General features: G+C 49.2%; 1 protein-coding gene and 1 pseudogene across 1 annotated transcript in view; both read right to left on the bottom strand.

The window, feature by feature from the left end:
- The window catches only part of LOC8029374 (cationic amino acid transporter 3-like), a 262,424-nt gene that overhangs the window by 167,149 nt on the left and 75,285 nt on the right, over positions 1–19,990 (bottom strand). The window lies entirely within an intron of this gene.
- Positions 4,999–5,965, bottom strand: LOC115325665 (annotated as a pseudogene).

Raw genomic sequence — 19,990 nt, 5'->3', positions numbered from 1 at the left:
TGTCGGCTCTTAGAGGTGCGATGAAATAACTACAAGTCTTAATATAAAAAAGGTTTATGAAATAAAAGTCTTTCTTCGAGTTCTAGAAAGATACAAATCCTTCTTTATAGTCTTGGCAGTAGAAATTATATAATTTTTGCACATTTCACGCGGTAGTGGTGCAGGACTACTCGCCGCAACGATATGTTCATCCAAGGTCAAGCGGGCAAGCGTGGGGGATTAAAACTACAGAAATTTCCGTCTGTATTTGGAAGGAGGAAAACACCACGGAAAACGAAGACGACAAGGAAACCCCAAGCAGAGTGTTGCAGACACAAGACATTTTATTGTTTCTTCTCACCATTGTCGGTAATATTTAGCACGGCTTTCCTCGTTCTAAGCACAACAAACCCGTGTGTTAATATACTACCATATCATTTTATTGTTCTTGGTCTCTCAAATAATCCGTGCAGCCGCAGTTGCCATCTTTAGTCGCTTTTTCCCTATTGTCGAGTTGGTGGACTTACACTCGTAGAGCGAGCGCCACAGATACCCAAAGAGCAGAAATCTCTCGTCCAAGAATCTACAAGAAACCACATCTCAGGTTGAGAGGTCTGTCTGCTCGTTAGGTTCAAAGTTTCACGATCCCGAGAGGTCACCTGTCCGCAACGAAGAAGACAATAACGATTCAAAACAATTTTTTCGCATTCGTTGGGTGTTTAACTGCCGTGCTCTAGCTGAGCAACGGCGATGTCAAGACTCGCCATATTTGCGTCGCTGCTTCTTCTCCACGGTGCCCCGGGGCTGCCACCGGATGACCTCGAACCTCTTCTGGGCAATTTCAAGCGGGACGGAATTGTGCCAGACCTCCTACCTAAGGTACCGACTGAAGGGGTCAAGGTGCACTACCCGAGTTCCAATGCCGTCGTCAAGATGGGCAACGTCATCAGGAAAGAGGACGCGTCTCAGGTCCCCACAATCGAGTTCAAGGAAAGGAGGAGCAACCTCTACACCATCATGATGCTGGATCCGGACGCTCCTAGTCGCAGAAACCCGAAGCACAGGTGAGTGAAATGGTAACGAGGAACGTAGGTTTCTGGGGACACAGTAACCTTTAGCCTTAAAGAAAAACACTTACGAAGTTGTAGCTTAATTTTTACGAAGTTGAGACATATAAACGTCAGAACGCCGATCTCTGGTTGGAATCATTAGGGGGTAGAAGCGAAGCTAGCAGCCTTTGTCTCTACTCACTATTCAAATGCCTTCGCAAACCGAACGCCGGCGTGCGGCGTTTGCGGTCGAACGCGCACAAACACTGAGTAGAAACAAAGGTAGATCTAGCTCTGCACCTACCCTCCTAATCAATCCAGACGGACCTCAGCGTTTTGACGTACCCGCGCTCTCACCTTTCCTCCTCTCCCTCGCTTTGTTGTAGCGTACGAAATATTCACTGTGCTCTGTTTCACCTAAGAATGGACTGAAGCGGACGCTAGGAGCCTTCCCGGCCAATCCAGGGCTGCTACCGTACCACGTGACTACGCATCCGACGAGTATCTGAGCCCCTCCAAAAGGTCACCTCACACTCACACTGCTTGTAATTGCGGTGGCTTGTAGTGTGCGCTGCGGTCTATCGTTAGGCGAAACGGAGTTGAGCAGCCCTAACAGAGCGCACGACTACTGAGCGTGCGCTCACACCAAGCTTCCACAGTTCTGGTGCAACGTGCATTCTACATCATCAGTATTTACGATTTTAGCAGCCTATCAATAAGAGCTTGTTTGAGTATGCGCTCTGAACTTCGCTTTCAAATACAATGTCGACTGAGTACCCCCTCCTGTACATGGCTCGTACACGTGGTGTCATCAAATTAGTCATGTGCAATATGTTCGTTAAAGGGTACGCTCATAGCAGCAGTCTAAAAGGGGTATACAAAAACGAAATGACGTGGCATCGAGCTCTCAACCTCTCGCTTCAAAATCGACCAGCAAGGAGCGAAATGCGCATCGCGGTCGTGACGTCCGTGGCTCCTTCCCTCCACGGCCAAGGGTACTAGTTGCAAGCGTTGTCGCTTGGTGGCGTCAACGCGTGACAATCTTGGCTAGTAGTGATATCCGAGAACGGTACGCCCTATGACCTGCCATACATAGCTTGCACGTAACGTCATTCACTGCCAGGCCGGTATTTTATGTGTTACGAGGGTTCAGTTCACCGTGTTAGTCTCACATTAGAGCTCGCGGGAACCAGTGAGTAAGAAGAACTGTCAGTATTCACAGCATTGGCGACACCTGCAGGCTATGTATGGACGGTATTCGCCGGGTGTCACATTTGAGCGCGTTATTCACAGCGCATACCGTAGAGAGGGGGGCGGGGGGGGGGGGGGGGGAGTGGCGTGGTTGGCTTAGGCAAAGGTTCATGCATCTTCGGATCTAGTTTCTACCTAACGTCCGCAAAGAACGGCGATTTTGATGGAGTTAATGGTTGTTGTGGAAGCATTGTGGAAGTAAATATAAAACTTAGAAGACTCGATAGCATTCTCCACCAAGCCACATTCAGGACTAAGTAACTCCACGAGAGAGCCATGGTGCCGAGAACTGGCGCTACTTCTTAGGGGCCGGTGACATAGCGGCACTCCAACGGAGCTTCGCAGACCGTCCCAAGGTTCTATCTTGAAATCTAATATATTGTTTTATAATTAGTTTTCTTGACTTTTCTGCCGGAAGCCCAGATATACTAGTCGAAACAACTGTTTGTGAGCTGCCGCCACAACGTAGACCACATCTAAGCAAAGAAATAAGTGCAAAAACATTTTGTTTCCGTACTCCTTAAAGGGCCCTGCGAGGAGGTTTTTTACTGGTTCTTAATTTGCACCGAACCTGAGCGATCTGAACGTAGTAACTTATTGAAACGTTTCAGGGGCGAAGGGTTTTAGGGCCTAGCCTTGCCCGTCCGTCCGTCCGTCCGTCCGTCCGTCCGTCCGTCCGTCCGTGCTCACATAAAAAGGAAAATGTTCGGGAAGTCGACAGGATTGGAACCTGTGCGGGGAGACCCCAAGAGATTTCTAGTCCATCGCCTTAACCACTCGGATACGGCTGCGAGACGAGTAGGGGGCTTTGAGATGTGGTAGTAAATCAAGAGCTGGAGTTTCTGTCATAAATGAAACGTTGCATGTAGCCGCTCAACGTCTATACAGGGGAGGGCGCTGCGGTCAAGTGCGTACATAATCGCGTTAAACTTTGCATGCATTGACTCAATGTTTAAAGACGAGAGGGCGCTGTGGCCAAGTGCTCAAATGCGTATGTAACCACGTTCCATACCACACATTCCCTTTTTGACATGGACCGTTGACTTTAGCGGTGGAGTTGCGTTCCCACGGCTTCTAGTGGATCCAAGCTGATCCGCTACAAGAACCACTGGCTCTGCATTTCCCCTACCACAAAGCAGTAATAATGAAGTCGAAACGCAACCCGAACTCAGCACTACCTATGAGCAATAAAAAAAATCAGCACCATCAGCACAACCAAGGCTTCGCCCCAATCAACATCATTGACCACGTGGAGATGCGGTCATTTTTTCTTTTCACGAATCTCGCTTTATTTTGAAAGTTATAGGCAAATTAAAGTTACAAAAACAGGCAAAAAATACCCTTCTTCAGGTCGTTCTTGGTCGCTTGACTGACCGTGAACTAGAGGAGGGGTAGTGAGCTCAGCGAGCGCTCACGCCTGCCGCACTCCGTGTCGACGGCTCTAGAGGGCGCCACTAAAGCATGTTCTGGATAGACTGTATAAAGCGGGCAGCAGGGGCGGCTTAGGGCGGCTCGCATTGCGTTTTCTGTGCGATTAAGGGGGATTCAACCGCTATTTATTTGTACCCTTTTCCTCATAGATGGCGCAGAATTTTTCCGGAACAAACGAGTTGCATGCTCGCAGCTGCGCATGCAGGTCGGGCGCTCGAGGTGGGCTCGGGCCACGGGCTGTTCGCCGCCGATCTCGAGCTAGATCTTCTTCGCTCTGCGTCCGCCGCTGCAGGAAGCGGCCAACGGGCGGCGTGAAATAAGAGTCAGCATAGACGTAGATTATAGTGGCTTACATAACGTAGAATAAGCTCTGATTTCCGACTGGATTCGAAGTTCCAACCACATTCGAAATTATCGAAAGTTCAGGGTGCGGCGGTGCGGCCGTTTGGACCACCACATTTGGCAGCAATGCCAATTTGCAAAAAAAACAAAAAAAAAAAAACATATATATATATAATTTGGAGCCTAATTTAAAGCTAGAAAACAAAAAAGAAATAAAGTGGCAGTTTTGCACTTCCCATGTCATATATCGGCCTGCTCTTCGTCTGAATACTGGTTTGCGAACCCGCTCCCAGGTTGTGTGGAGTAAAGCCCATCTATCCTGGGAAAAGTGGCGCCAATCATTTCGGTGGGAATGCTCGAGACACGTGCCGCGTGCCACTTCTGGGAAGAACTAGAGCCACTAAATGAGCCGCGCTTAGAGTATCGGCACTATGTTCTCCAACATTCTTGTGGGCGCCGCCATTTTGGTGAATGTGCAGAGTAGACGCAAGTGCCGATCGTCATAATTCAAAAGTGCGACTTCCTCAGCATTAGATTCGGTGTTAGGAAGCTCACATAATATTCCTTTACTCTGTCGCGAACTGTTTAAACATTTGTGGAAGACGGAAAAGCGTTTCCTGGGATTTCAAATAGATATTCAGATAACTGGCAACCATGATTTTAAGCCACAATATGAACAAGTTTCGTTGCTCTGAAGTGTAGCATATCTAGTGGCACTATATATATAGAAGAACATGGTGTCTGAAATCTAGCTCAGTGCTTCGCTGTTCCGCCATGAACTTCCCTACGGCCACTAAATAAGCTACGCTTCAGGGGAACGACACTTGTCCATTTTGGATTTGGATTTGGATTTAGTGGCGTCCACTTTGTAACGGGTGGCCGCTCGCCGAAAATTCCGGTGATGGCCTGCCAAAAAAGGCTTGCTCAGCCTGGTTTCCAGCCAAGCCTAGCCGAGTTCTTGTTCTGTTGGAACTTCGGTCGGGTCCACGGTGAGGGGCAGGTCGACTTGGGTGGAAAAGATCGGTTGTCCGGCTTGTGCTTGCACGTCCGGCCCAGCTCGCCTCTCCCTCTTCCACAGCCGCCAGGAAATCTCCCACCACTGCTCTAGTCGGCGCTTGGTGGTTTCGACGTGTTCCTCGCCGTCATCTCCCCGCTCCGCCATCCGGAAGCCCAGCGCGTCCGGCAGATGGTCCACCTGGGGGCACGGGCTGAGGGCCCCGCACTGCAGCACCAGATGTTCGGTTGTCTCCTCTGCTGCTCCGCAGGCGACGCAGGCGATTGGTGCCCCAGTGTCATATCGCGATCTCCACAACCTGTTCTTGAGGGTTCCCGTGCGTGCCTCGAAAAGCAAGCCGCTGCCCCTGGAGTCATCGTACAGTTCCTCCCGCTCGATCGCCAGCTTCGAGGCCGCGTACACAGTCATTGATGATTTTCGTGTGGCCGACTCCGTCCACCTTCGCGTCTCGACCTGCTGCACGTGCTTCTTGAGGTCCGTAACCACCTCTCGGAGCGGCCGGCCGTCCAGGGTTGGTGGTACCTCATACTTCCCCGCGAGCCTGGTCACCCGTTTGGTCAGGCGCGTGTTTACATTCCTGCACACGAGGTACTTCAACACCCTCCTGGCCCATCGCTCCTCTCCGAGGCCGCACAGACGCCTCTCGTAAGCTAGCTTAGCCACCGCTTCCCTCGACTCAAAGGCAGACCACCCGACGTCCCCCTGCACACCTTCGTTTGGAGTCCCCCTGTGTGCCCCGACCCCCGAGTGCCATCCGCCCCGTCTCCCGCTGTCGTACCTCTAAAAACTCCCGAGTCTGGGACGACGTGCACAGCACCCGATTCGCGAACGTCAGTCCGGGCACCATCACCATCTTCCACAGGCTACGAGCAACATCGTAGCGGTCGAAAGCCCACATGGACGTTGCTGCCAGCACTCCCTTTCCCCTCATGGCCTTTGCCCGGACAGGCGATTCGTGTGCTTGGATGTAGTTCCTACCCGTGGACAGGTGTACACCCAAATACTTGTAGTCCGTGACACACTGCACAGTCTCCCCCTGCAGTACAAGCGGTGTGTCCAAAGCCCCCTCTACATTCTCTGTAGGCCCCCACTTCAGCACTTTGCACTTACGGGAGCTGAACTTTAGGCCTAGTCTGTCTCCTTGTTTTGTGCATATGTCCAGCAGCTGTTGCATCTCTTCACAGGTGCCCTCTGTCAGCACCAGATCATTCGCATAAAATAGTCCTGGAAGATGCTGTTTCACCATTTGCCCATTTTCCATGTAAGATAAGTTGTGGCCTCTCCCACACTCCTCCAGTTCTGCCTCTCATCTAGACATATATAACATGAACAGGAGAGGGGAAAGGGGGCATCCTTGTCGCAAGCCTCTTGTCACTGGGGTTGGTTGCGTGTTCATGCCCTTTCATTCCACCACAACCGTTGTGTCCCTGTACAGCTCCCGGAGCAGCTCAAGCACTGAACCTGACACTCCGATCTGTGTCAGTTCCCACCAGAGCCTTGAGTGGGAGAATAAATCATAGGCCTTTTCAATGTCCAAGAAAGCCGCCCATAGGTGTCTCCCCTCCTGTTGTAGAATCTCAATTGCTTGGGCCAGCACATACAAGTTGTCCTCGAGCTGTCGGCGACTCCTGAAGCCGTTCTGGAGCTCGCCCAGTACATGTTGTTGCTCCGCCCAGCCTTGCAGTCTGCGTCTTATGACTTGCATGCCTATCCTGTACATTGTGGAGGTCACAGTAATGGGCGGGTAGTTTGTCAGGTCTGTCTTCTCTCCTGTTCCCTTATATATGAGTATCACTCTCCCGTGTCTCCAATCCTTAGGTACGTCTCTGCCGTGTAGGACATCTCCAAGTGCACCTTGGAGGGCTTCCTTCATCTTGGGTCCCATATTCTTCAAGACGCTCATCGGCACCCTGTCCGGCCCCATGGCTGTGCCCGCTTGCATGTTCTGAAGGACTCTGCATTTCCACTTACGATGGTTCTTCCAGCAAGTCAGAGTCTTCCGGGGTCCCTTCCCCCGTGTTGTTGCTCGGCCTTTGTGCTGACCCTCCTGTGCTAGCTGTAGTTTCATATCGTGGGTCCCCTAGGTGTGCCTCCTCTTGGAGCAGTTTGGCCACAGTCTGCGACACCAAGCTGAGACACTCCTCATCCTTGACGATTTCCAGGGTCAGTGGACTCTTCAGGTGTTGTATTGTTCTTGTTGGTCTTCCTAGGCGTTTCATTTGCCGCCGGAATTTCCTGTGTGCTGCTCTTCCGCTTCGCTTTAAGTCCTGCAGTGTATGCCGCCCCACTGCCCTTCTTCTCCTTTGGACCACTTGTTTGCACTTTACCTTGGTTTCTCTGTACTTCTCCCAAAGTTCCTTTTTCACTTTCCTTTCTCTTGCTGCCCGATGACACCTGCAGGCCTCTTGGCGAATGTTGATGGCTTGTCTGATTTCCGGGTGCCACCAGCTTTTTAATTCCCTCCTCGTTGACATGCCCTTGCCGATCTTCATCTTCTTAATTTCTATCCTAATGCAATTCGCAATGCTCTCATATGCCATGTCTCTGTTTGCCACCTTTTCTAGCATACGGGCAATCTCTTCACTCTCGTTCTCTCGTAGAGCTCGCTCCCTTGGTAAGTTACGTGTAGCGCCTGTGGTCCTCGGTCCTCCGAAGATAGCCAAGATTCTGTTGTGGTCACTGCCAACACTGACCGCACCCTCCTCGTCGATGGTAACCCTGACCAGTTTTCTACTTATCATCGGGGACATGAGAACGTAGTCGATGCATGACTTTCGGTATCCGGATACCCAGGTGTACTTTCCCTCACATGTGCTCAGTGTGTTTCCAAGTACCAGGTCATTGGTCTCTATCAAGTCAAGTAGATACTGGCCGTTTCCATCCCTCCTACCGTCCAATTCCTCGATATGTGCGTTAAAGTCCCCCAGAAGAATTATGTCATCTCCATGTTTCCTCATGTCCTGGATTTCTTCATTCAAGCACTTGGCCATTTCTTTGTTCGTCTCCTTCTATCCTTTCCCTGTCCACCAGTACACCACTGCAACTGCTAGAGGTGTTCCCTTCGCTGTGCCCCTCATCCACATATGTTCACAGCACTCCACTTTTGTTCTGGACCATTGTTCATTATTTCGAAAGAGGACTCCAACTCCACCTCCTTTCCTCATTTCACCTTGCCTGTTACAGCCCTCCCAGACCAGACCTGGGAAAATGGGTGGGCCAGCCCAAAGATAGAGATTTCTTCTTCGTCCATCATGGCTGCGACTTCGCTCCACTTTCCTTCTCCCCGTCCTCCCTGCATATTTAGGAAAGCCACCTTCGTTCCTTTTCTCGCCACCTTTCTGTTTCGGCCTCTTCGTCTTCTCTTTTGTGACCTCTTCATCCGTCGATCACCCTTTCTCCCTGTGTCGAGAGGAAACCCTATGCTGGTTGGCGACCCAGGACATGCCCCAGTTGGCAGTTTACCATGTGTGCCACCATTGAAAACAGGTGGGGGAAAGGAGCTACCTCGGGTTTCCGTTGCACTAGCACTGGTGGCTGGGGCCCCCATCGCTGGGGGTGTGTGGGTTCCAGTAGAGGTGGAGGCGGGAGCCCTACGAAGGGGTTGGCCTGTGGAAAGCTCTGCTCTGCTGTGTGTTGTGGGCGGTGGGTGGGCCGCGTTTTCTCTGTCTGTGACGTTGCCTCGTTTTGCCGCTCTTGGTCGCCTGGACCGCACCGCTGTGGACGTACCCGTTTTGCAGTTTGTAGCCAGCTGGAGTGAAACGTCTGGTTCAGTATCTCCCGGCCTCGCGTTGTTGTCTCCTAGTGCTTGCTCCCTTGACTCTGTTGACTGGTCCGCTGTGTTTGTTTCACACTTCTGCCTCGTCTGTGCGTACCTAAAAAAACGACTTATCACCCGGGCTAGGCGGTCTGCCAAAACCAAAATATTCGTTTGTAGGAAGGTAGGTATTTATTTGGTGCTCGTAAGCGCAGACGCCGCAGAGAGGCACAGTACAATGATTCCCGGAGAGGTCCGTATAAGGGCTGATAATGATAATACAGTGCGATATAATGTGAGGCACTGATAATGTACGATGAGGCATCACGAAGCAGGGGATAACGAGACGGAATGTCCAACGAGCCTGAATGTCCAACGAGACGGAAGATCCAATAATGGATATTCAGGCACGTTGGACATTCAGGCGCGTTGGACATTCCGTCTCGGTTGGACCTTCCGTCTCGTTGGACCTTCAGGCTCATTGGACATTCAGTCTCGGTTGGATCTTTCGTCTCGATGGACATTAAGGCACGTTGGACATTCCGTCTCGATTGGATCTTCCGTCTCGTCGGACATTCAGGCACGTTGGACATTCTGTCTCGCCTATCACGTGCTAGAATAATTTGCCTTGTTAAATATACAGACTTGTGTGTATATTTAAACCGCGTTCTTGCAGGCCTTCCCGTATTTTCGATACTAAAATGTCGTGCCACTGAAGCTGATGTTGACGGACCAACAGAGAAACAGAGAGCAGACACAAATATTTTAATTTAATCTATAGGAAGGCGTGATGGTTATTTAGCTGAGTGCCGATGCTCAACTATGTCCCAATCGGCTAAAGGTGCCGATTGTACGACGCCAAACGCTCCTTTGGTATTGACAGCTCAAATGTTTCGAATGTTTCGATGACATAAGTCAGCCAATTTGAAATATATAACAGGGAAGCAATGTCCGGGTGTTCTAGTGCTTCGCAATTGGGGGACATCTATGAAAGCCGTGCTTCAGATCCCAGGAATTTCTAGTTAAGTTCTCATCCCTGCCCGTTTCGATTTATACATGAGCTACCGTACGGAGACCCGCATTATAAACACAAGACCGCCTGCCAGCGCCACTGATTATGCGCACAGTCAATATTGAAACTTTTAAAAAGAGCTTTGGCAGCTGCATGGAGCGAGGCATCAGCAGTTTGCACAAACGTATTTTCCCCCCAAAAAATAATCTTCTCTTCAAAAGGCAACTCCGGTTCATACTTTCGATTTTGGGATTATGACAGTTTTTAGTGCAGTCAGCGTCCCTGAATTGCAAGGTGTAATTTTTTTTTCTCGTTATTGTGCGTAGTTCTAAAGATATCGACACCTGAAAGTTTTGTTTGCGGAGCGGCCAACAAAACCGAAACTAGCCACTCGAGGCAACGGCAGCACTGGAAATCAGCCGCTATGTGAACGTGACGTCACGATCGTTCTCGTTCAACGAGTACGCAGGCCGAGCGCCAACTACCTCTGTTGCGCTAGCCGTCTAAAGATAAGAGGTAAGCTGATTTTGTTTTAATTCTGTATACGTGGTAGTTATCGGCCATATGTAGAAAGAGTTAGTGCGTATAACCAAAAGCTAGCGACTGGAAAACCCGTGAACTCGTACGGTGCCGTACTCGGTGGCCACCGCCGTGCGTGCGCTACGCCGTACTCGTCGCTTGTATACACAAAAGCTAGCGACTGGAAAACAAGTGAACTCGTTCGGTGCCGGCTGTCGCCGTGTGTGTGGTCTTTTGTACTCGTCGCTAGGCCTAAATTGTCATCTGGGCTCCGTGGATGGAGCGGCGTTGCTTTACGCCCCGCTGCCAGTGACGTACAGTACTGGGGGCCCTCTCGCTTTCGCGCTGCGCGTCAGTCCCAGACAGGAAGGTTTGAGGCTCCGGCGCGGGCCGCGGCGCCCGAACACACCTGTGCTGGGTCGAACACGACTGCTTTTCCTTCTTTTTTCCTCGGGTGCGTAAAAGCCGAACTCCAAAGTCCACTCGCCGAACAGCGTTCACCCACACCTTCTCCAATTTCCGGTCCGTCGGACACTTGTGAAAAAGCACCTCCGTATTGCGCAGAGGGTTGTTCGAGCAGCCCACAGCGCTACAAGTTGCACTCGGCATCTTTCGAGGAACAGCCGGGCAGTCTTGGGCGCACCGAGTTGCTCGCTAAAACGAGTCTGAAAGTCCTCCCAAGCAAATAAACAAAAGGCTATACCGAAGCTACACGGGCTACAGATAAAAGCAACGGCTAAACACGCCAATCACAAGCCGAAAAAGCGGTGGTAGCGGCTCAAAGAAGCGCACTCAGCGCAACGCCCGCACCGGAGGAAAAAAACAGAACGATACGGACGCCACGGCCCAATGTTGCTTTAGCGATCGGCAACCCGCTGGCCGCCCGCTAAGGAGCAGCGGCTCGCGGCGGGTCGCATTTTTATTATCGGCATTAGTTGAGAATGCGGCGTCTTACGGACGTAATATTTTGGCCGGAGTCGTATTTTGTGTCACTACAGCGATACCAGTAATTTATTTCATTTTGAGTTTTGGCCGGAGTTGCCCTTTAAAAGAACAAAAATTACGTCTAACTCGCCTACAAATGCACCGGGGGGGAGGGACCCGACAACTTATGAGTAAATGCCAAACAATTGAGCGAATTTAAGAAATTTTTCTTTTTGTTCGTTTATCTTTGGAACCCCTATTGAAAGTTCCATCAAAATACGTAATTTGGGACACTGACTGCCAGTCAGCAGCCTTGGTGGAACGTGATGGACCTTCAGACGTCATCTGATGGTCCATCAGGTGACGTCTGACTGCCACTGCCAAGGGAATTTCATCAACAAGGGCAGCATTTATATAAGAGTATTTATATAAGAGTATAAGAGCATAAATATCGCCAAACGCCTCGATAAAACAAAATGTTCGAGAAAAAAAAAAAGAAAAAAAAGCAGGACCACCGCGGATCGAACCCGCGACCAATTGCGTAAAAATCAGACACCTTAACCCCTATGCTATGCCATCGCTTTGAAAATTCGATTTGACCATTTGTTTTATACAAGATGCTTCGGCTGCAAATGCAGTTAGGCCTTCAGCATGTTATGCAAAGCACTCGTACACCACTCGCCGTACTTCAGTTCTACTCACTTGTCATGTAGAGTACTTTCGCGTCGTAGAACGATCCTTTTGTTCGCGCGTCTCCGGCCCAGTAGACCTGGTACACCTTCTCGTCTTCAACTAGACCGCTAAAGTCCCTTACATCGTCGGAACTCACAACAGGCTGGGTCTTGTCGAGTAAACATTCTACTAAAACATGAGACATTGTAGAGCCCGGGCAGGATCGACAGGTTGGAACAAGCGGGCAAACAAAACGAGTCGAGAGCGATCGTTCATGAAAGCTCGGCGAAGCGGCGAAGCCTCTATGGGCGAAGCGAAATGGCGTGTTCGGCGGCGTTTCGGCGGGCTTCTGATCAAGGTTGTCGGTCGGCTGCGTGTCATATCTCTAACATCAGCGGTTTTATGGGCTCACGTCCCGAAATCGTTTTCTTGTGCATAGATTGTTTTTCGTATTCATAGATTTGACGAAATAGTGGTATCCGAACGAACTTTACGTCCTTTGACCGTACGTCTGTCTGCACGTCAAAGCTTTTTGACGTACAGTCAGAGACAATCGATGTACAATCAGAATCGCCACCAAGACATCTTGATGGCATTTCGCGGTGGCCGACTGCCACCAGGAAACCATCAGAAAGCCGACAAGTGGAGTCTGACTGGAGTTTGACTGTCGGTCAGAGTAACTTGTTGGCCAGTCAGACATGCTTGACGTACAGTCGGGCACAGTCAGCGGTCCACTAGAAAACATTGACTGCCAAACAGGGTTACATTGATGGGTTTTTCCTTCGGGACAGACAACTACTCACTATATACTGCAGTTGCCAGTAGTTTACATAAACATGCATTCCCTGTCAGTAGGTTTGTATGGCACAGACTAGAGAGAGAACACTGGCATCACGCAGTACGCATTTTTTTTCATGGGACATGCATAGGGTTCTCAGAAGCCCATGTAATTGAACTCTCTTCTGAAAGCACTCCGAAGCTCGCGATCCTGTCGAGGTAGTTGATGATTTCTTGGTACGTGGGAGCTTGACTGCTGATAAAGGACGCAAACGCATCCATCTCGGCGTGCAGCAGAAGGTTCACACCTGGATGTACCAATAGCCTGCATCCTGGGTGAATATAACAATAGATCGTTCCACGTGGCTTTCTATTCTTGTAGGGTAGCGTATTGCACCGTGAAGCCACTCAATTCGTCGAAATTTCATTGGTCTCTGGACAACTGGAAGAAGGACAATTCGTTGAATAGGGCAATTTGGCCTAGGCGAATTCGCAGAATAAAGAATCGGGCGAAACTGCCCGTTTGTCGAACTGTCGAAAAGAGTTGATTTGGGTAGGGTGTGTAGATATCCGGGGACAGCGGGGGTCAACAGCGAGACCCTCTTTCTAAAAAAGAGAGCATCACAAATGCAGTTCTCAGAATCATCGTACACGGGTCAATCAAAATGATAAAAGTCGGCTTCTACGTGAATATGTTCACTCGCGACTCTAGCATGATGGGATTTGGGAAGACCGAGCGAGAGGCTGACCTCCTGACCATGTGGTCACATGTGCACTTGTTATCTGCGCATATGAATAAATCGCGGTCGCACTGTCGCAGCGGCTCTGTGACAGAGTCACAGCCGGTTGAAATCCAATCGCAGCCTCGGTATTCTAACTGGGCGCGTATCGGTGCGATTGCCGCATGCCACATGACCAGAAAAGGCAGAGCTGGAACGACAGAAGCCTATCCTAATAAGTATTGTATTAATTATTGAAATTACCTACTTGTTGCTTAGCGCATTGTTCACTGCGACAGCAATCGCTTTGGTGGCCGAAGCATGCGAAACTAATCGTCGCGGTAAGCATAAATGTGCCGGATCCTCCGGATAATCACCGGACAAAAGCTCACCACTTTAGGACATCACCTGCACCAAGGCTTAATGGAAGGAACGCTGCATTTTCCCACTGGTTTTAATATGAGGATCGAATTCTTGTTTCTGGGGGCCGAGAAGTCCAATCAGAAATGCTTAAACCCTTCACCTTCGTTTTGTAAAAAAAAAAAAAAAAAAAAAAAAAACTTTAGCGTAATTACACATACTGCACCGACTTGACCTAACAAGAATACTAACAATTTAATCAGAAGTTTTTTTTCCCCAAGCAGGGACATCATCTTTGCGTGACTAGGGACACAAAAAAAAAATACAGGAACTCGTACAATACGGAAAGTAGACTGACTGGGGATACGCGCGATTTACGATTCTCAGAACTCTCGTGGACCCCACGTTTGTTTCCGCGCCAGAGTTACGACCTTATAAAAAGCAAACGCGTGACCGATTGTCAATGGTATACGAGTTCGGTCTTCGATCTTGTAGCATGTGTGACCTTTTTCGACGTCATTTTTTAAATATAAAGATTATCTTTATATAGATATATAAAACGAACAATAAATTATTGTTTCTTTTTTTTTATAAAGTCTATAATATACACAAGCATAATTTTTATTTTTATTTGGGGGACTTCGCAGAGGCAACGTCAGCGGTACAAGCTCAGCGGCACACCAAAATATCCGTGCATCAAAAGCCCGGTTTGAAAAGCCTGATGCCAAAACGACCGCCTACCGATATCTACTCACCGAAATGTCCGGTTCCCCATTCCATCGAACACATTTTTCACCGCCGTTACTATCAGTAATCCTACTATTCGAAAAAAGAAAAATATTCCAAATTCTATGCACGGTTCATTCCATATCCATTGGCTATTCAGACTCGATGGACATTCAGGCTCGTTGGACATTCCGTCTCGGTTGGATCTTCCGTCTCGTTGGACATTCAAGCACGTTGGACATTCCGTCTCGATTGGACCTCTCGTCTCGTTGGACATTCAGGCTCGTTGGACATTCAGTCCCGTTGGACATTCAGGCCATAAACGGAAGCAGGGCCGGGTCTAGGTTGATCGCAGGTGTGCGCGACAAAGTTGCGAAACCTCGGTTCGGTCTCTAATGGGCACGTTTGTTATTCTTTTTTGCAGCGTTTAAAAAGTGCCGACCAGCGGACCCATCCATTGTATTTCTGTTGCGTCTATGTTTATACAGCGGGAAGTTAGTCAGCCCCAAATGCGTCTGGTGTCTTCGTTGGAGATGACGTCCTTAACGTGCATCACGCAATAGACCTTTTCCTCTTACTCTCGCCCCCGACCGCCAAATAGGAATATCCTGTATGGGCGACAAAAAAATATTAAAACGTTTCAAAATGAAAATAGTAAAAAAATAGAGGAGAGACGAAACGAGAATGGGTGATGAATACGCTTATCTCCTAAGTGCATTCCATTGGCGTGGCGACGGCAAAACAATGTTTTCGCCCATACTGAAACTGAGGATATTTCAAGATGGCGGCGCCCTTGTGAAAAAGGTCTGTAGGCATACATGACAGCACGCCGGTACGATTCTCATCCAGGCTGAAACGGACAGAGGTTGTCGATTGAATCCACGATCAGTGAGTAACCTTTATAGCGCGAGCATTTCGCTACACGTGCTACCGATCCACGAGGCATCGCGGTCGAATTCGAGCTCGAGAGTAAAACAGCAACAGCGAGAAAATCTCCGGTTTGAGGCATTTAGTACTAGTGTCTCCATCTCGTTTAACAAGTTGCAAATAAAATTAACAGGGTGATTTTGTTTACACAAATACGCAAATACAACAATATTTTGTTTTCTCGTCGTGGTCTTAAAATTAAAATTAGGGGCACCCCTTGTACTACGTACGGCCAAGCGTTTTGTCACGTTTGTCTTTTAAATAATTGTATTTTCAAAAATGCCTAAAAACGCGCTAAAACAGTCAAAAAGGTAATATTTTTAGACTTTAGTAAAAATCTCCAGCGACCTAAAGAAAAATTTCAAGGGCCGTTAAACCTGCATTACGTCTTCACCAGTAACCTCCAAAAGAATGAATACTGTCGTGCATTCCTGAAGCTTAGGTTTGTGTAACAAAATGTGCCCATTGAGTGACGAGCGATTGAATCCCTCTTAAGCACTAATTTGGCATGACACTTCATTGGCCACAAATGACCGCAAACAAGGGGTAAAGATCAGTTCAGAACGGAAGCCACTTCGTGCTGCCATAAGGCCAAACGGCCAAACCGCAAGCCAAACCTGCTCGTCGAAGGCCTTCAGAACGCTCGGAATCAGTCGGATCCTCGAGCCCATACGACCGCAGCGCCGCCGCGTGCAACCGGGGCCTTCCTACGATCGATCGCCGCTCGTTGGTGCCTGATCCGACTACACATTTATAATATGCGCCGCCTTTTCCACCGCTTTGTGGCGGGTATGTCGACAGGTCATTTCTTGTTCCCGTACTTTATAAACTGCATTTCTTTGTCTTGTAATCTAAAATACTGAACAAAAACTGCTTTTATAAATAATTGAAACGGTTGGCGCCATTTATATTTTGTATGTCGACTAAAAAGAAGCTTTTAGCGGCTCTGACCAGAAGTAAGCCCGGGACCAAATGCTTCACACATCGAGCGCTCTCGGCACCGCAGGTCGCCCCCGTAGGTGGAGGAGGTTTCCACGTCGTCCGGTTAAAATATCACGCAGTGATATTTAGTTACTCTCTCCGTGCCTGCTGGCTTGCCCGAACCCCAAGAAATGTGGAAACCGCAAATAAGGTAGACGCTTAAATATGATTGCAGGGCCCCTTTAAGGCTGTATTCACCGGACGCCGTTTACGAGCCCGCTGTTCACAGTGCATGCTCAGAAATGCTCGCGTCCCACTAGAGCGACAGACAGAGACAAAAGACAGCGACAAGCCTCAAACCCATGCAGCATGCTCGTGATGGTATCTTTGGCAGGCGTTTAGTCGTTCGGTGCTCGCGAAATAAGCACGAGCGATTGCAAGCCTGCCAAAGATACCCTCGCGTGCATGATGCTCGTGTTTGAGCATAGCCTCCGTTAGTCTACAAAGCGTCTCAAATCGCGAAAGAATCTGGTTTGAGGCTTGTCTTTGTCTTTTGTTCCTGTATGTCGCTCTAGTGGGACACGGGTAAAAGAGTTCACTCGTATAGGCGACTAAGACTGGCAATCTTAATGGTGCGGTGTGCAGCTGTAGAAGTGCCATGGAAGCTCTCCGTTAGGAGAAGTTCAACAGGCACGGGCTCAGCTGTGGCCGACAGTGAAAACCCTTAATAGACGCTTTACACACGCGCCAAATTACAGCCGCCATTGCTGACCTTCTCTTGTCTTACCGAGATGCCGAGCAACTGAAACGGTAGTTGACGATCCTCTACAAAGGCCGATCCTTTAGAAAAGGACCCAGTTGAATCAAATATGGCAATAAACTGGCCTCCTATGGTAATGATAAAGTGAAATAAACGAAATAAGAGGAAACAAAAACTGAAGGTCAGTTATGGCGGCGTCCATGCACAGCTGCTGCAGAGCGTCTATAGATCGCTCAGAAGAGGGCTTCTGGCCGGTGCGATTTTTAGCGCTCTGCATATGGCTCGTGTTTTGCTCGCTTTTCAAAGTGGCAAACCTGTGCGTACTGGTCTGTACTGATCTTACACTGGGCCCGGCACGTAGCCAGGAGGTGGGGAGGGGGGGGGGGGTGCCCGCTCATGACAAAATGCTGTATGAGGGGGAGGGGGGAGAGGATGTCCCAGCAAAATGAAAGATTTCGGGGGGGGGGGGACGGGCCCCTCCCCCCCCCCCCCCCCCCCCTGGCTGCGTGCCTGCGATGGGCTGTGATTTTGCAACCCAGTGGTTGGCCTCGATTTGTCTTAACGGGCCAAAGCCCTTCAAAGCGATGAACTGGCAGTCCGGACTAAAACTGCGAGAGGGTTTGGAAAAGGGGGTGGGAGGCAGGGGGTTAATTAGCCGGTGGAAAGAAATGAAATATTGAAAAACACTGCCACAAGCTCAAAGAAATGTACAAATGTTATTTCTTTTATTTTTATTTAGGCAGACGTAACTTGTAACGCCGCAGTTTGTTCAGTCCATGGTAACTTAGACAGATTAGCCAATCGACTGGCGAGGTTTTGGTCGTCTGTATGTTAGTATCCGTTTGTGTCCGGCTACCAGGTTGGGAAGGCAATGGCGCTACTTTCCCAGGATCCATAACTGTAAAGTAACCAAGCAAAAAAGAAAACTAACGCTCAAACGAGTGAAAGATCAGAAATGTAAATTTCAGAATATAGAAAAATACCACACTGCGTTTAAGAGCCACCAGAGGCGATTTACATTGCACCAATGTACAGGTCTGGAAGGCGATTCTGTCGCCATCTGTTGCTTCAGAATCACGCTAACCAGGGCTGTGGATTTTAATGCGGCTCACTCAATGGACGCGAGCACCGCGTGAGCGTTGGACTCTGGCTAGCGACAACCGGCATTTGGACAGCGGCCCGTGCTAAATCGCTGCCATAATGGGAATACCCGAACCTTAACAAGGTGTGCAATTCTGCGCTGCCCATTTCTTTGACCAACGCAGCGCATGGTTGCAATAAGCACTGACGTCATATAATCGACTCCAGAGTTTCCTAAACTCGTCAAACACAAAGTCGAAGTAGAAAGTTTCCGGGTCGCGCCGATTGTACGCGGGCGGCAAAAGCGAGAAGTCATCGTCGTGATAGTCCAATGGGTGCGCTCCGTGAACTTTCGCCCAACTTTGTCTTTGACGAGTTTAGAGCCCCGGATCAAATTGTTTCTCGTCCTGTTGTCGAAGTAACGGGATTAACGCCGATCGTTTTTCCCGATTTTTTTCTGCGACGGTCATTGCGTGGAGAAAAAAAAAAGATTAACATACAAATGACACGAGGCTCAGATATGATGACAGAAAATCTACGTATACGCCCCCCACCACGAACGAAACGTTTTTGTTTTTTTTAATATAAATATGCATCCCTGGAACATGTCTGCAGAAAGCTTTCGTACGACCAGCGGGACAGGACCATCATACAAGAAAGAAACACGCCACGGACAGTGTCAACAAGATTCTGTTTTGTACGATGTGGTGGCGGTGTGACTGTGGCTTTCGGGTTGTACAGTGTCTTGGAGCGTACTCCTTTCTCCGTTAACGTTTGCGCCACTACGACAGGTCGTGGGTGCACTGGCTCATCGTGAACGCCGAGGGTCCGGAAACGGGTCGCGTGGATCCGGACAACGTGATCCAAAGCTACAAGGGCCCGGGCCCGCCGGCAGGGTCGGGTGCCCACCGGTACGTGTTCCTCATCTTCTGCCAGGGCAAGCGCCGCATCAACGCCAAGGCGGTCAAGCAGTGGGTCCCGCAACGACCTGGCTTCGACCTGGCCAAGTTCCGGAGACGAGCCAACCTCCACTTGCCCTTCGCTGGAAACTATTTCTTCGCCGAAACAAAATAAACGCCCGCCTTTTTACTTTTTTTTTCAATTAAAGAAACAGGAAACGTTTTTTTTTTTAAATATTTTCCTAAAGGAACACTGAAACTCTGCGGGGGCCTCGCCGAGTCAAACGTTTAGACCTTTTGCGCCTGCATTGTCTTATGTAGCAAAATTAATTGAGGGACTGATTGGTCACCGATCTATTTTTTTAGTTATTGATTGACTGACTGATTGATGCATTGGTAGACATGTTCATTTATTGAACTGAAGAAAGCATTTTTAAGTGCCGGGAGCAACAAAACAAAATGATTTTCCAGAACCGAAACATTTTCGATTAGTATCACGTCGCCAGACCCTTTCGAGCAATTCAGAAATCTGCATGTATTTCGGAGTCTACGCCTCGAAATAGAAGCAGGCTTGAGAATCACTTCAAACTAAAAATAAATAGCACACCGCAAATACTGCAATGACTTTTTTTTTTTTTTTTACGACAGTGGTCGCACAGGCAGCACTCCGTGGACCCTCTGGTGACAAGGTTCAGGATGTCGCGGACGCAGGTCTTGAATGGTATTGGCTCACCCGGCTCTTTCCCACTCTTCTAAGTTTCTCTTGCGCTCTGTAGAACATGTTTGTGGCTCTAAACCTTTTCACCCACCCTCGCATGGGCGCTGCCATCTTGAAATCACATGATGCGTCTGCCATTGGGTTGCTTCAACTCG

This window comes from Ixodes scapularis, unplaced genomic scaffold (assembly GCF_016920785.2).
Source record: "Ixodes scapularis isolate PalLabHiFi unplaced genomic scaffold, ASM1692078v2 PGA_scaffold1__304_contigs__length_218370807, whole genome shotgun sequence".
NCBI lineage: Eukaryota > Metazoa > Arthropoda > Arachnida > Ixodida > Ixodidae > Ixodes > Ixodes scapularis.
This window is presented reverse-complemented; position numbering and strand designations above follow the sequence as displayed.